This window comes from Opisthocomus hoazin, chromosome 4 (assembly GCF_030867145.1).
Source record: "Opisthocomus hoazin isolate bOpiHoa1 chromosome 4, bOpiHoa1.hap1, whole genome shotgun sequence".
Classification (NCBI taxonomy): Eukaryota; Metazoa; Chordata; class Aves; order Opisthocomiformes; family Opisthocomidae; genus Opisthocomus; species Opisthocomus hoazin.
In genome coordinates, this window is record NC_134417.1 from 62,999,189 (window position 1) to 63,014,969 (window position 15,781).

Below are 15,781 nucleotides of genomic sequence, written 5' to 3' on the forward strand. Positions count from 1 at the left end.
AATAACTTTTCAAGAAATACTTTGAAGGAAAATGTGAATTTTTAATGATTAACATTTTCTGCAAGTTTTTTAGTGTAGTATCTACACCACTCAGTTCTGTGCAGGGTTAACAACAAAGGGCTTGAACAGTCTGCAGCATGTCATGGTCTGCCACCCTGCAAAGGCCGCAGGGTTTATATGTGTTAATACATGAAATGTTAGCAAGCCCTGTGCTCACTGACCTACTGCCTGCTGGACTCTTATTCCAAAATTGACTATACTGAAGTTAAAAAAGAGAAAAGCAGCAAACAAACAAAAATTTTAAAATAATTCTTTTTCCCAGTAGGCACTCTTTAGAAAAATAATTTCTCCTGATGTACGTGTTTCATTGCATTTAACGTAATGAAAGATTTCCCGAACCCTTTCTTATTTTTCTGAAAGTTTTGGTACACTACCATTGAGACTGCATACGCACATGTCCATTTTCTGCTGTCTGTTCTATTCTTCTTGCTATCCAGTACTTACCCGTTTGCTGTCTGCTCTGTTCTGACTCTCTGGGATTCTTTGGGAAGAGACTCTCTTCAACAGCAACAGGCTGAAGGTGCTGCCAAATGCACAGATACATGTGCACATGTGTACACAGAACGACAACAAATGTTTCCTGTGTTCTCTTTCGCTTACTGGCTTTAGATCTATCATTTTACTACAGTACTCATGTTACTTGAGTCTTCACACAGTATTTTGGAGGCTTTAACATTTAATTTGGTGACTTAGTCTTTTCTGTGTCATGATTAGCAAACTTCAGTAACCATTCGTTAGGAAAAAAGACATTAAGATACAAATGGGCACTCTGCATTGCCAAACTATTAGGAAACTAATCTGATTGGCAGTAGAAATAATGTATGCCTAGAAACAGAATTAAAAATGATCCCAGTTGTGTATGACTTTCCAATGACTCTCAAAAGTATAGTAAGAAACTTTGGATTTACATTCGGCTTTTTGCAGTTCATAAAGTGCTTATCAAATAAAGGGAACCAAACTAGGCCAAATCTTATAAAATAATATCTTCAGCCTGCAAAAAAAGAAGCTAGAAATCCCCCAACCCTCACAAGGCAATGTCAACTTTACCTGTATGAACTGCATTAAGTCCTTGATTCTCAAGTTTTTCTAGAACCTCTCATATTCCTTAGTAGATTAATATATCCTTTGTTGCCCTTGTGGCTTTCAAGTTCAGCATGGCTGCAGCTCTTTTGGGCACTAACTTTTGGATATGCACTTCTCTTAGGGTGCAGACGCACTGCTGACATTCATGCTTTCACTGTTTAGCATTGATGGACATGGGAAGGTTTGAGGTCAAAGGTAATCCTAGCTTGTTGCCTCTCCTCTCCTTCTTAATACAAAAGTATATCTGAAGCTGTGGGGAAGTGCTTATACTCAGATGGACAGGAGAGTTTTGAGCCAGTCTGGCCCATTTGGGTATATAAGATAATTACATATAAATGTACATATATATGTGAGATTTTAACTTCCTATGTGAAAATATTTTAACACCCTTCTGACACTGTAATAATTTCAAGCGTTTTCAGTTTGCTAAAGCACCCAAAGATCAACCTGACAGAGAATTGGGTCCCACTGATGAGGTCATGTTTGACTTGGCTTTCTAAGGATGGATGACATGGTCAGAGATGCTCACTGCCCTCTCAGAACTCCTGCTCAGGCCACTTGGTGGTCTGGGTATCCAACCTGACCAGCATATTTCTGCCACTTGTTGAGCAGTGCCTGACTTTCCACTGTGTCTGAAATCTGTTGTGGAGGCATGAAGATTTAATTGGTACCTGTGCTGAAAGTTGTTATGAAGTCAAAGGAACAAGATCCTCTCGTCAATTCCAGATGTTTAAATTAAAAAACAAACAAACATAACCATAGTGCTTTGAAAACCGAAGTCCAGATTTAATTTTGAAAGGGTTTGGATGTGGGGCACTAAAAACCCACGTGTTTTTCAAAATGTCTATGCAAAATGAAATAATAAGTTTCTGTCAGATTTTAATTGTGACCTTCCTTTATTGTCCAGCCTGACCTAGTAGCTACCAATTATATGAGTTTTCTTTGTCGGCTTGGTTTGTTTCACTGAAAAGTTGATGTTATGCTGTGTTGTCTGTGTTTTAAAAACCTTGATCACATTTATAACTGCAGGAATCTTCAGTAAGGTATTTCTGATGAAGGTAGATATAAGATACAAGAATACAGTGGCCTAACAAGAAAATCTATTACTAGTTTTATGTCTCACAGGCCTCTCTCCATATGTCCTTTAAAACTTGAAATAGCTTTATATATATTTTGTCTGCAGAAGATCCAAGCAGAAGCACAAATGTTTGCAAAAGTTGAGGAAAAGCATTTAAGTCTACTTGGCATCATTTCAGTTCTTTGCAGATCTATTACATGAAAAAAATCACAGCTCCAGGGAGCAAAGCTATTGTATCTGAACCGGAAGGTCTGACCCAGATATGGATTGTACCCATTATGTAGAGACCATCAATTGACAAACATTTGAAAGTGTTCAGACTACCAACAAGAATAATATAAAAAAAGAATCCATTGGCACAAAAACATATCATAAAACACCTGAGATGTAACAAAGAAGCTAGTGCTTGTTCATTGTGAACAGACATTTTCAAGAGTCTTGCAGTTTTTACTTTGTTTTGTAACATGCTTAGTGGAATTCAAAAAAGCACCTGGCTCTCAGATAAATGCCCCTTTTAAAGAAAATCTGGAAAGTTATGCAATGATTCTGGGCATGCGATCTGGGAATTTGGACTACCCTCAACACTCAACAAAGTCTGGCGGAGGGAACGGGGGGGCTTTATTTTTTTGAGTTGTAAATTATGAAGGTTGAGTGGGTTTTCACACAAAGGTGACTGTGTTTGCTACAGATAAGCTACCACAAGTATAACAGCAGTGGTGCAAATGAAAACTAGATCTATGGGAGAGTCGGGTAGAGTTTTGGGGAGAACTTACGGATGTGGGCTAAAGAGGAAGGAAGAACATTTTCCTCTTTGGCAGCAAGGTTTGGGAAATGGAGCTCAGTCTGCAAGTTCAACTGCTTCGTAGGTTTTACATGTGTAAACCAGAGGCTCACATGACCAACAGAATACATGTGCTCTGACCCCCAGGCAGATTTAAACCAGGTAAAAATCTGCCTCATACATAGAGCTATTGTTAATGCAACATGCCTTGTGCTGCTTTGAATTTCTTTGTGCAACAATCAGTCAGGGTAGTACTAAAATGAAACATCACTCTTCATTTCCTGCAATTCAAGGTGGAGCTAAAGGAGTCAGAAGAGTCTTGCTGTTGATTTCAGTAGGATTTTGTTCAACGTTTTCTAAAACAACCTAGATTTTTTGTGCTGGTGTATAAAGCAACTTAAGTTTCAAAGTACCTCTTCTTGATGATATTAGCACCATTCTTAAAAATAATAGAAGAAAATGAAATTTCTGGAAAAAAAAACTCCTTTGATTTTTCCCCTGTGTAACTTCCTTGACTGCAGCCTGAAACAGAGCAAGAGCTGTATGCTTTCTGTGTGAGCATGATATCAAGCACTACAAATGTTCAGCTTGGAACTGTCAAGCCATACATAAAATATTGATACCTCACATTGGCAGGGTTAATACTGTGTTATTTTAATTGCAAACACACTGTGGGTGATTAGTCAAACTTGGTGCGTCTTGAATTCTAAGATAAAGATGCCTTCTGGCTGGACCTCCTATGCAATTAGCACTATGACCCTCATATGCTCTTCTCTGTTATTAATATGGTTGGTCTAATATGAGTATTAGATATCATTCATTAACCTGTTGTGAACCGTCTTAGAAACCATCTTTGAATTATAGACTACATTCCTTTTTCTAAATCCATTTACTAGCAGGGAGAGTGAAAAGGATGAAGACAAGCTTTCTCCATTAGACTGACTGTTATAGTGTTAAGTAATATATAGTGTATGAAATTATGAAAGAGCAAATTAAATAACAGGGCCTATCTGGCTCATTAGGAATGATGATCAGGTGCTCATTATGTTGAATTTCCACCCTGTTCAGAAGTTGAATGCACATGCCAGAACAAAAATATGCTATCTGACCCTGCCTGAAAATAAACTAATGCACATCTGGAAGTTCACTGTTTTGCCAGTTCACTACTGTTTATGCTGGCTTTCTTTGTTTCTTTTAATTTCTTTATTTTCTTTTTCTAAATCAAACAGTTTGAATTTGAATCTTTTACTTGTTATTAAAATTGCATTTGCCTACATACTAGTTATTAAAAAATTGCTGACTGTTATTAGCATTAGGTGAATAAGAGAAAAAAAAAAGGAAAGTATTTTGGAGGGGAAACATGCTCTTCTGTAGGGCCAAATCTTCAGCTGATGGGAATCAAGTGCTCTGCTGGCATCAATGGAGTTATGTTATCTACATCATCTGAGAAAAAAGCTGAGTAAAAGAACACAGTCTACAATAAGAAAGATTGTGTTGCTAAAAGGAACTGATCATAGCTTTACTGACTTTCCTGGTTCAACATTTTGCCTTAATAACACTCTGAATTAACTACTATTGTTACGTTCCTATATGAAAGCTCGATCATTTCAAATTTTTTACCTGTCTCATATACATGGACCTGTCAGAGTTCCTGGCTTCTGATGTGTGAATCACCCCTGCTCTGGTCTGAAGACAAGGATACACATGTGGCAGGACGATTGTCTAAGGGTGTTGAGATTTACCTTATTTAATGGATAAGGTGAGCCCCATCACAGACAAAGGGCCATGGATTTAAATCACTGAAAAAAGGAGAGAGAGTGTAGGATGAAGGATGCTCCCTGGTCTTTGCACCCTATTAGGAGGCACACACTCCTGGTTTTGTGAAATTCCATGTGCTCCCTCCTACTTCATGGGCAAGGGGTCAGCTGTGTGATATGCTGGCATGGGCACTACTGGGGGCTGGGGGCTGGAGTTCTGTCCTGCAAATATATGAGGTGTAGGCATGGTAGGGGGAGAAGGATCATTTCCAACAGGTCTAGCTCACAGTGCCTGAGACTTGGCAGATCAGTAAAGTAAACGAAAAGTACTCTTCCTGCAAAGGAGAAATCAGTGTCTGTGTTTCATAACCTATATTTGTTTGAAGTAGGACTCTAAGTGTGAGGCCCCACTAACATAGAACTGAATTTTTTATGTTTTTAAAGGGGATGAGCCTTCCTCGGTGAGTATGTATTTATTCTAGATATTCCTGCTGGAAAGGATAGGAGGCAGAAGATTTACTGATTCTTCTCTCTGATATCCAGAATGCTGTTTCATTAAGGCATCATATTTTAAATCATGCTTCCAAATTACTTGAGTAGCTCAGAGTGATTGGCTTTGACATCTGAGCAAGAAATATTCATTGAAGAATTGAATAGTGTGTTGTCATCAAATGAGTATTGTGGTGTTTTCATGGAGATTTCCAGGGCCTTTTAGAATCAAAGTCATACCTATTCCTCAAATTAAACAGTATGACTTCTTCAGAGGTCAGCTACTAATAATTTTTAATCATCTGTTAACAACCTGGAGATCAGTTCAATTGTTAGGAATACTAGCAATACCAAAACTACCACTGTGTTGAATTATTAAAGGTTTGTATCAAAGAATGAGCTTAAATTACTTTGGTCTTGTGTAAAAATTCCTCTGATCTTTGGCAATCATAATTTATTTACAGCTTCCATACGTACTACCTCTTTCACAAAGAAATAGGGTTTCGTAAGCATGGCCAGGAGGCACTGAATTTTCATATGTAGTACTGTCTCTCAGAAAGACAGGGAAGAACTGGTGGCTTGAAGGTTCAGCAGCCAGCTTTTCTGTGTGAAAGGCAGGTTATCTAAACTTTTTCTTCCCCTGAGAGAGATATTCATAATATTTATTCTAAAATACAAATATTAGGGCTCTTTGCTCCATGTGAATTATCCTTAGGTATAGTAAATACAGTTCAGGTTAAAAAACATCAGGGCATAGAAACAACTAATGTTTACATTTATAAAAAGTACATGTGCAGATTATTGCAGGAAAATGTTCCAGAATTTATTAAAAAGTCCCCCTTTTAGCTGGATAAAGAACATTTTAACATTTGGACTTGAACTCAAGTTGGCGGTAACTGTGTATTGTGGCTTCTATAGTGTATCTCTGTGTTTAATGTGGACTTCTTCCCAAAAATTGGGATTGGTTCATTCTGCAGAAGGCAGATTAATACCAAATGACCTGGTTTGTAAATTACACAGGAAAGAAATTTTTTTTATTTTTAAATTCAGCTTTGGTCTATCAACTAACATCTTGACAATCCTTTAGAATCAGAGAGACAGGATCACCTGTTTGTCTGTGTAAGTTGTCTGTGTCAGACATACAATTACTTGAAGCATCTGGTCAGCTATAGTGAAAATGGAACAGAGAAACAAAGAACATATTTAATATAACACTGTAGTTCATACTTAAAACTGCAACACGATTTTAAATGGTGCATGACACTACTTTACAAAGAAAGGTAAATAGAAATAAAAGCCTAATTTTTTGGTTTTGAAAACAATTGATGCTCTCATTGCTTTGAGCTGATGTCTTTCTGTTCATAATCTATTGAAGCTCACAACAAATACACACAGACCTGATTTTCATCAGAAGCAGGATATAGTAAGTGTTCCAAGAAAAATGCTTGCCAGCTGTTCTCAGTTTTGACAGTTTTTATTTAAAACTGCTTGTACACAAGCAAATAGAAGGAACATGATTTTTAGTTGCTATCCGTTTCAGTCTCTAGAGATCAAACTAGCTGGGAGTGGACAAGATATCCTCAATGTATGCTTGTTAGTTTTGTAAGATTTAACTGAAGGTGCACTCAGATTCTTAGCAGGTTTTAATGGTTCCAGCAGTGTGAAAGGGAGAAACATTAGGAGGCTCACCAGCTATGTAGCTAATGTACACCATTATTAAACCAGAATAATACAAAATAGCACCAGACTCATCCTCAGACCTATTGCTAACATGCTTATGTTTTTGGTCCTATAGTTAAGTTGCATATTCTCTCTGTGGTAGATTTTCCCACAAAGTTGCAACATCTAATTAGACGGGTGGGTTGGTCTTAATTACAACTTCTACTACCATGCTCCTGGCCTTCTTATCTTTATTCTTTAGCATTCCTTGGGAATAGGCCTCAAATATAAACACATTCAGTTTGCTCTCTCTCTCAAGCAATCTTACCTACGAGGTCAGCCCTGAAAGGGTTCACCTGGTTCTTCGAGCAGAAATCCACTTCTCTGAATATTTGTTTCACTGAATCCACGAATCCTGGCATAGACACACAGGAAAGGCACATCATTAACAGGCAAAAGGCACTACCTGCTGGTAACTCCAGACACTCATGTAGAATGCATCTCTATAGCCTACTCTTATGGCGAAGTGCTTTCCAAAATGCTCAGTACTAACCCAGTGTTATCCCAACCGAAATAGCAGCAATTAAATTTCCATTGCAAAGAAAGTATGAACAAAGCTGAACACTCTTGTAAAAAATACACTGTTCAGATTGGGAAAGCAGCGCTAAATAGCTGAAAACTCTGTCAAATCAACATCAGTTCTCTTCAGACCTCTCCAAGGTGCTTCTCTTTGCAATAACACAATGCATTTCCATTTCTGTCACTAGAAGATTCCCATGCTTAGAAAAACAATGCTACATGATTTTCTATCTCTAAAGACAACGATTTTCCCCTCTAACTCTCCCAACTAAAATTAGTAAAATTAACCATATATAATAGCAAAATTAAAATAAAGTGCTAAACAGAAAGTAAACCGCAAGCATGTAAGGAGACTGCATCTAAAAACATGCCCACAAAGTTGAAGACGTCAGAAAGTTAGGAGGGAAAACTGAAGGTTAGAATGAAAGCACTTTTGAAATGTTTTCTGTAATGGTTATTGCACTGTCCTACAGTACCCCATTACAAACCCACTTCTTATATGATTCACTACCTTAAAGCTGCATTACATATTTAAATCCTCTTGTTCATGTAGTCAAGAGGTAAAAAGATTTTATTTTAAAAATCCCTACCGGATAATGACCTTCATGAAGGTAGCTCCTTCAGATGCTGAAAGAAAACAGGAACAAATCTATCTCTTTATTAAAACATGCAGATAAGTTCAGGGTTTTTTCCTCTGTTCTCAAGAAATACACTTTTTAATATATACTGTTATATGATTACATACAAAGAAGCATATTTTATTTTACAATATGTAAATATGATACATTTATCAAAAGCAATCTTCAGCAATTTTTCTTTCATTTGGGAAAATTGAAATGTCTGTTTTACAGCTAGCTGTGCAAACTTACTGTATCTGGTACGATTTCAGCTGAGGGAAAACAGTGAATATAAGTTTTGGGGGAAGGTTTTGAAAAACAGCTCCCCTCATGTTTAGTACAGTGTTTTGTTTACAATCAAGGAAAGTACTCTGGTTAACTGAGAAGGAAATCAAATTTCCTCAGTCACTTCAAGTAGGATAAACCTGCCTACAATTTTCATCCAAAAAGCCCAGGAACTTGAGGTGTTTGATCAGAGTCCACTTTCATACGTGATGAAATATTAGATGTCTGGAAATCAATCCAACACAAAAAGAAGCATCGTAGGAAAAGTAATCACGATGTCATCCTCTACTCACACAAAAAAATTTTCAAGTCTTCAACAGTTTCTCACAGATCACCTGTACAGTGAATCTGCTGTGGGACACTTTGCACTTGGGTTGTGGTGAATTTTACTGGACTGTCATTTCATCTGAAGCAAGAATTGTTGTCCTTTCTGAAACTCAGAGATAATGTTTTTGTTCCTTTATGTCTATATACAAGTATTTGACTATAAAATAATTTATTCACATTGGCATACAAAAGAGAGATCATGCAGAGTTAGTCTATTATCCACGTTAGCAGAGGGACTGGCTTGCAGATTAAAGTGAGGAAATACATTTAGGCTTAAATCCCAGTTCTTCTGTGAGCCAGCCATCTTCATTTCTGCCAATCTGAGAAAAAACACTCCAAAACTGGTTCATAACATGTGCTTTAGTCTGACCTCAATTATGATCAATTTATATGAGGCTAATGCGCGGAAAGTTTGGACCAGAGCTACAGCTTTTTAAATTTTATCCTTTGAGATCATATCTTTGCATCATGATGCTTGTGCCATCACCATATTACTAAAGGAAGCTTATCCCATTTTGCTGAAATACAGATTAGTTCCCAAGAGGAGTCTTGCATTCTTAGACTTTTTCTCTGGAGCATGGGAACAGAACCAAGGGTAGCCTTATTCAGTTTCCTTAAGCGGGCCCAAGTAGAGTACACTCAGCATTAAAGTCTTACCACTTTGGAATATTAGTAAAAAAAAATTCCAACATTTTATGAACTAGTTAACAGCACAGCAAGCAGGAAGAATTACCCGCGTGCAACACTGAATTCTGGAAGTTCACCAAAGTCAAAGACGGAGTCCAATACTTCCCTGGATGCCTTTTCTCCAGTGAACTTTCTATGCTTCAGTTAAGAAGTGCACAGGAGTTTGACACCATCAAACAAGCAGAGCCTCAGTAGTCAAAGACTACATACATGAAACATTCTCAGCACAGGGTAAGAGCGTAAAATGGCTTCTGCATTAGAAGAACCACAAATGTCAGAATTTATCACAAACCTATTACAGGAACGGATATGTTCAAAGTCTGCTGCTTTATGGTCTTACAAACTTTTCCTACCATTATAATTTATGTGGAAAAGTTCTATTCATCCATTAAACTAAATGAACAGGAAGAAAGTCCAAAAAACAGTGTATGACAGTCTTTGCAAAATTAATAAGAAATTCCAGGAACCAAAACAAAATGATAAAAAAAACCTAAGCAAAAAAATAATAAATTTAATCCAAGCTTTTGATCATTCTTCAGCCATCCCTCTTGGGACTGGGCTTTACAAACACATCTCTTCAGTAGTTACATTGCAAGGCAATATGGCATTACATTTATGATGACAAAGTAAATTATTTAATAAAGAAATTCAGGTTTCAGTAATGTCTTTATTCCTCTTAAATTTATGCAGTGTATGTTTGCACATCACTATTTATCTGTCTAGTGAGACCTTTTTAGTGCACCAATGCCTCCTAATGAGTAAATACCCAAAATCACACTAGGATGATGGTATATCTTTCCTTCTACTTTCTCTCAATTGATTTAACCTTCTCTTCTCTTCCTTCTTTCTGTATCTACCCAACAAATCTTTTTCTCCACGCTTTTTCTAAATGAATTCACTTGTACATTTCTCTTACCCCCTTGTTCTTAATTTTAATTACTTTCCAGGGAACTGTAAAAAATAAATCAGATATCAACCTTTCTTCCACCTTGAAAACAATCATATCTGTGACAATTTAAATTTCCTATACAAATAAGAAAATAGAATAGTTGTTGATCTCTGCACAAACTAAACTTCTGCTTTTTTCTACTGAAACAGCTGAAAATCTAACAGTCCAACTGGAGCCAGAAAGTAAAGATCACAGTGCCCAAGTTAGCTGAATGGGTAGTCTGAACAGTCTGGAAACAGTCTTCTAGTTGGTCATAGAAGACCATTAGCTATTTCCTCTTATACCAGTTTGAACATGCAGAAACAGCACAGAATCCAGGCAGATTCTTAGCGTATAAGTCATTGCCTGCACTGGCAGTAGAAAATACTTTTAAAATAATCAAAATTTGTCAGTCTTTCTAAGTATGCCTCATTTTGTCTTTTTCGAGAACAACTTCAACAGCTGCCTTCACTCAGACTTTCAGGCAGATACAGAACTATTTAGAAGAGGTATTTGCACCAGATGAAGACTAAAATTTTCCTGGGGCACTATGATGGGACAGCTATTCTGAGGCTGCAGCCTTCTAAAGTTAGTGTGAGAGACCTCGCCATGACAATTTAAAAATCAGCTCAAGCCTTATGTTGTTCCAGATATGAGTGAGAATGTAGAAAGAATGAGTCTGTGCACAAATCCTGGTTTTCAGGAAAATGACTGGTCTAATTCATTCAGTTTTGGTCTTCAGACCGACCTTCATATTCTTGAAGAAGCACAAAGGAAAACTTAACACGCTTAAATCATACACACGCACCATATGCAGAGCTGGAAGTGCTTAAAAATGGAGAAAGATCACTCCAAAACTTATGACCTCTCTCTTTTATGGAACTGCAAATATCTGTAAATTTGATTGAAAAAAAGGGCAATCAATTATTTAATTTATTTTGTTATGATTTTGTTTCAGGAAAAAAAAAGTATTTTTCTTACTTCTGCTTAAATTCCAACCTGCTGCTCCTTTTTTATGTAATTTCCCAGGAGGAAAGGAGAAATGAAATCTCTACTTTTTACGTTTTCCTCATTAGTAAATGGAGATATCTGAAATAAAAATATAAAGAAAATATAATTTCTTTTAATCTGAAACTTTTTACTTAAAATATGACAAAAATTTTATTTGGAAATCAAAGAATCACAATTCTTATTTCTTGCAATTTATCTTTAATAAATGTTCAGCTTTTTTCCCAGTTTCTGCATTCAATAAAGAGATATTACATTGCAGGAGACAGTCTTAAAGGTCTTCTGGGTTCAGAAATGGCTTATTTTTAATGAAGTCTTACAGTGCAAGAAAATAAACCTTTTACTCAACTTTTACAGAGTTGTAAAGCATACAGGTATATTCTTATTGAGACAGGTGACAACTGAAAAAATTCTAGTTCTAGTTTTCTTGATTCTGTAAGTAACCTGAAGTCACAAAAATATTATTTAAAAAATCACATCTTGTTTTTCAGTTGGGTTGTCTTTGGAGGTAGAATGGTAGTAGTTCAGGTTCATCCTCGAATAAAAAGGAGTTAGCTGAAGTAATCACTCAAAAAAAAGCAGTTTGTTTTCGTATGACTGACATACAGAATTTTAACTTGCCCTTGTTTTCTGCATAGGACATGAAAGACTGTTATATCTTTTTGAGGTTCAAGGGAAATATGTAAGATGTGTATTCAATTTTGGGGTGGGTTTTTTTTCTTAAACACCTCTTGCCTCCCAAGATCAGATGATCCTTTTCTGATTTTAAGATCTTAAGGAAAAATTTAGAACAAAGCAACTCCCCTCAGTTCCTTCCTCCTCTTCTTCCACTTCAATATTTAGAAAGAATAAAGAACCAGAACACTGTCATGCTGTTGCTGTTTACTAAGTAATTTCTTAACCTGCAAAAAGGCAAGAAATTCACTGGCTTAAAATCTCCAGAGTCTCTGCATACACCACCATGTTATCTTGTCTTCTCTCCTCTGGGAAGTGGTGATAGTGCAGCAAATTTCTCTTCTCTCTCCGTTCCCTGCTCCTGGGGAAGAAATCAGATTGGGTTGTCAGCAGATGTGCGTTTATATGCCTCTCCTGCAGCCAATATATATTTGTTCGGAAGAATGGGCTGGACATGGCTCACTATATTTTTCGTCTTCAGTTTTGCAGAATTTCTTTTTGGCTAGGGATTTTGTAGATGTAACAATGACAATCATGTTAATGTCCCATGAGACAGTAAGCATCTCCCAGTGCTTCTGCAAGTCCATGTGTGTTTTGCTACAGACAGTGAAATCGAGTCATATTTTTTAATAAATTATTTTAAATAATTATCAAAACAGGATTTTTTTTTTAACTAAATAATAAAGCAAAATGAAAACCAGGAAAAAAATAATGTATTCTAGTTCAGTCAGATGTCTCCAGAATGGATGTCTCAAATGAGTACCTTGCACTAGCATCACTTCCCTAATCCAAATAAGGAGAGCAGAAAAATAGCACTTTGATCCTCTTGTAAGTCATTTTTATTAAAAAGACAGGAGAAGGTGAGGATTTCTTTAGCAGCAGAAGCAAATGGAAATTATCTTAGGCTTAATTTCAACTGAGGGAGAGAGAAACCCTCATGGGAAAATGGAGAAAAGTTTCAGCCCCATGGTATTCCATAACAGCATTCAGGCATTCCACCCAGGAGAAAGGCCTTTGGAATCCTGCCCAGACAGAGGCTCCTTTACTACAAAAAGACAATAAATGCAGAGTTTCATTTTTTAAAGTTAGTATAATTTGTTCTCCTGGCACTGAAATTAAAGACACATTTGAAGAAAACGTAAGGGTAACTTTTGTTAGAGATACACAATGTGAACATATGAAATTGAACTTTATAGTGTTAATTGCCCCTTGAAGAAAGACTGTCTGATAGTCAGTATCAGAGATGGGACTAGAATCTATTGAAAAGTAGAAATCTTAGTACTTTTAGAGACATAGAAAGTATTTAAATATCTGATTGGGTAACCGGAAATTTAACATTGATGTACTATATGAAAGTAAAATTTTAACTGTCTTGATTTTATATAAGGAGCCACAAATTCCAAAGCTTCCATTTTTGCATCAAGGCAAGCCTAAAGCTTTAAGAAATCTAAATTATAAAAATAAATAAACATGACATCCTGGAAAAAACGGGAGTTGATAGCAGCAGATTCTGACTCCAGGTGTTTCCCTGTCTTGGAGTTCTGATTTGGATCCCAAGATTTCCTACCCAAGTCACACATCCAAAGCACTGGAAAATGAAGTCTGCAAGCTACTTCTGTCTCAGGGGAACTTTTTAATTTTGCATAGTAGAAAAAAAACCCAAAACACCACAGTCTGAAACAACTACTTATTTTCACACATGTGAAAATATTTTCAGACACATTTCTCAGATATTCAATATCATCTCAAAACTAGTGTTTCTTGAAAACAAATACTCAGACACTCACATCTTTAGACAATGTGAAATACTAATCCCTAAATGTGGTAGTTTTCTTCTAGTCATTACATCACATGATCAAGCACAGTTAAAACTTTTACCTTTGACTCAACTTCAGGCTTTGTCTTACTCAGAAACTGTAAGCGATACTATCCTTCAGGTGGCTGCACTTAAATTTTGCTCCATAATGAAAATAAGCTCTGCTTTGTAAATTTTCCCTTATATTATTTGCATATATCATAAGTGCACTTATGATTTTTTGTTTTGTTTTTTTTTGAGATAAATAACACACTATACACATGAAAAGAAGTCATTCACGTAGGTAATGGAGAATGAAGCTAACTGATAACTAAGGTTTCCATCATTCAGCTGCAGTAGGAGACCCAAAGTCCTCTTCTTTGAAGTATTACATTATTTCTAAAAGCAAATGAAAGAAAATTATTCTAGGTGGTCCAGACATGCAGTGTTTAGGGTCGTCTTGTCAATGTGAGAAAAGCAGAGATTTGAACACAGATTTCTGAGATCTGACATCAGCTGCCAAACTCATGTATAATTATGACATTGGCTTTTATTTTTCTCCCACTATTCACTAAAAATGGTATCTTGGCACTGAACAGCCTTCTCCATAGTTTTTAGTGCTATTACTACATTCAACTAAAAGTATTGATTTTGACAAAAAAAACAGAAGTTGAAGAAAAATTGTACACCAAAAGTGTCCCAGTCAGGTTTAATTCTGACTTGATGTTGATGAGTTTACACAATTTGAAATGTTTAAATCTGTCTAGCTTAGCATAAACAGTTTGCTGTGTATATTTTCAAGCATGTGTCAAAAGTGATGATGGTTGTCTGAACACACTATCGGATTCCAGAATGGAGATTTTGTAAGTTGTTATAGCACGTCGTACATACCAAAAAGGCAATATTGCTATTAGGCTTTATAAAACTTGACCATCCTTTATAAATTCCAAGCATAATAGATAAATGAAAATATTGAAACCTTTGGTTTAAGGAATTATACCAAAACTTTCTTCCAAGCCAAAAATCAAAGATGGTGACAAAACAGTCTTGTCACCCCAGTCAGTTTTCTGGGGCCGCAAACAGTTGTATTAGAAACCACCTGGAAACTTTAGAAGACTCAACCAGCTGAGTAGTTCAGGAAGGAGAACTTGTAATAAAATTCTTTGTTTACTGATTATTAGCTCTGTATTGATAAATTATCTAACAAAAGATTTCATTCCATCTACCATATTATTCTAAATTATAAACAAGTCAAAGGGTTTACAGCCCAAGAAATAAATGTCTTTAGTTTTGAAACTTCCATTGTTTTGATTTTCCATTTTGCATTAATTTACACCCCAAAAGGCATTTTTGGTTTAAAAGGAAAGTCTGTTGCTTCACAATGTTAGGTGATAAAAGCAGGGAAAAATACAAATTGAAGAGTATGGGGAGATGGGAGAGATGATATTTGTTTATCTTTATAGTTCTATGTGTGAATTCTTAGTTCTGTGCCGCTGCTTCTACAACCCTAAAAGAGCAAAAAGAACGTTTACAGCAGTAAAAGCATTAATGCTTATACCACAAAAGTAATCATAGATGTACTTTAGGATCACTTCCTATGACAGTACCATAGTACTCTTTTATCAGGCAATGGGCTAGCTGGCTGTTCTTATTTTTATTTCTTGAGATTTATTGTTCTAGCTGTAATTCTATTGTGATGAGATCTCATGATCACCACAATAGTTTAAACTTCAGGTGTGTGCTATTGAGCAACTGCCCACAACAAAGAAATAAGTCATCAGCCCACAGAATTAGTCTCCATGTAAATTAATTGTACAGCTTATCCAAAAGGTTTCCTCATTGACGTGTCCCCGACTCTGTGGGGAAGCAGGTAACTGACGCAGTTTCGGCTTTTTAGACATTTTATAATGATGTTACTGTTAATTTAGAAATTCTCCTTATTGATTGGCAGCATTGCTTGTGATGGAGAGTGT

The 15,781-nt window shown here is 36.2% G+C and overlaps 1 long non-coding RNA gene across 11 annotated transcripts in view; it reads right to left on the bottom strand.

Annotated features, from left to right (window-relative positions):
- LOC142361177 (uncharacterized) overlaps positions 1-15,781 on the bottom strand; it is a 257,031-nt gene that overhangs the window by 16,256 nt on the left and 224,994 nt on the right. For 9 of the 11 annotated variants that reach the window (XR_012763758.1, XR_012763762.1, XR_012763763.1 and 6 more), the window contains 3 exons: positions 12,241-12,374; positions 11,312-11,419; positions 7,236-7,322 (listed from right to left, as the gene is read on the bottom strand). This is a non-coding gene — a long non-coding RNA (uncharacterized LOC142361177). Of the gene's footprint in view, positions 1-5,245; positions 6,415-7,235; positions 7,323-11,311; positions 11,420-12,240; positions 12,375-15,781 lie in introns of those variants that run through there. The other 2 variants (XR_012763760.1, XR_012763766.1) reach the window with 2 other exon arrangements.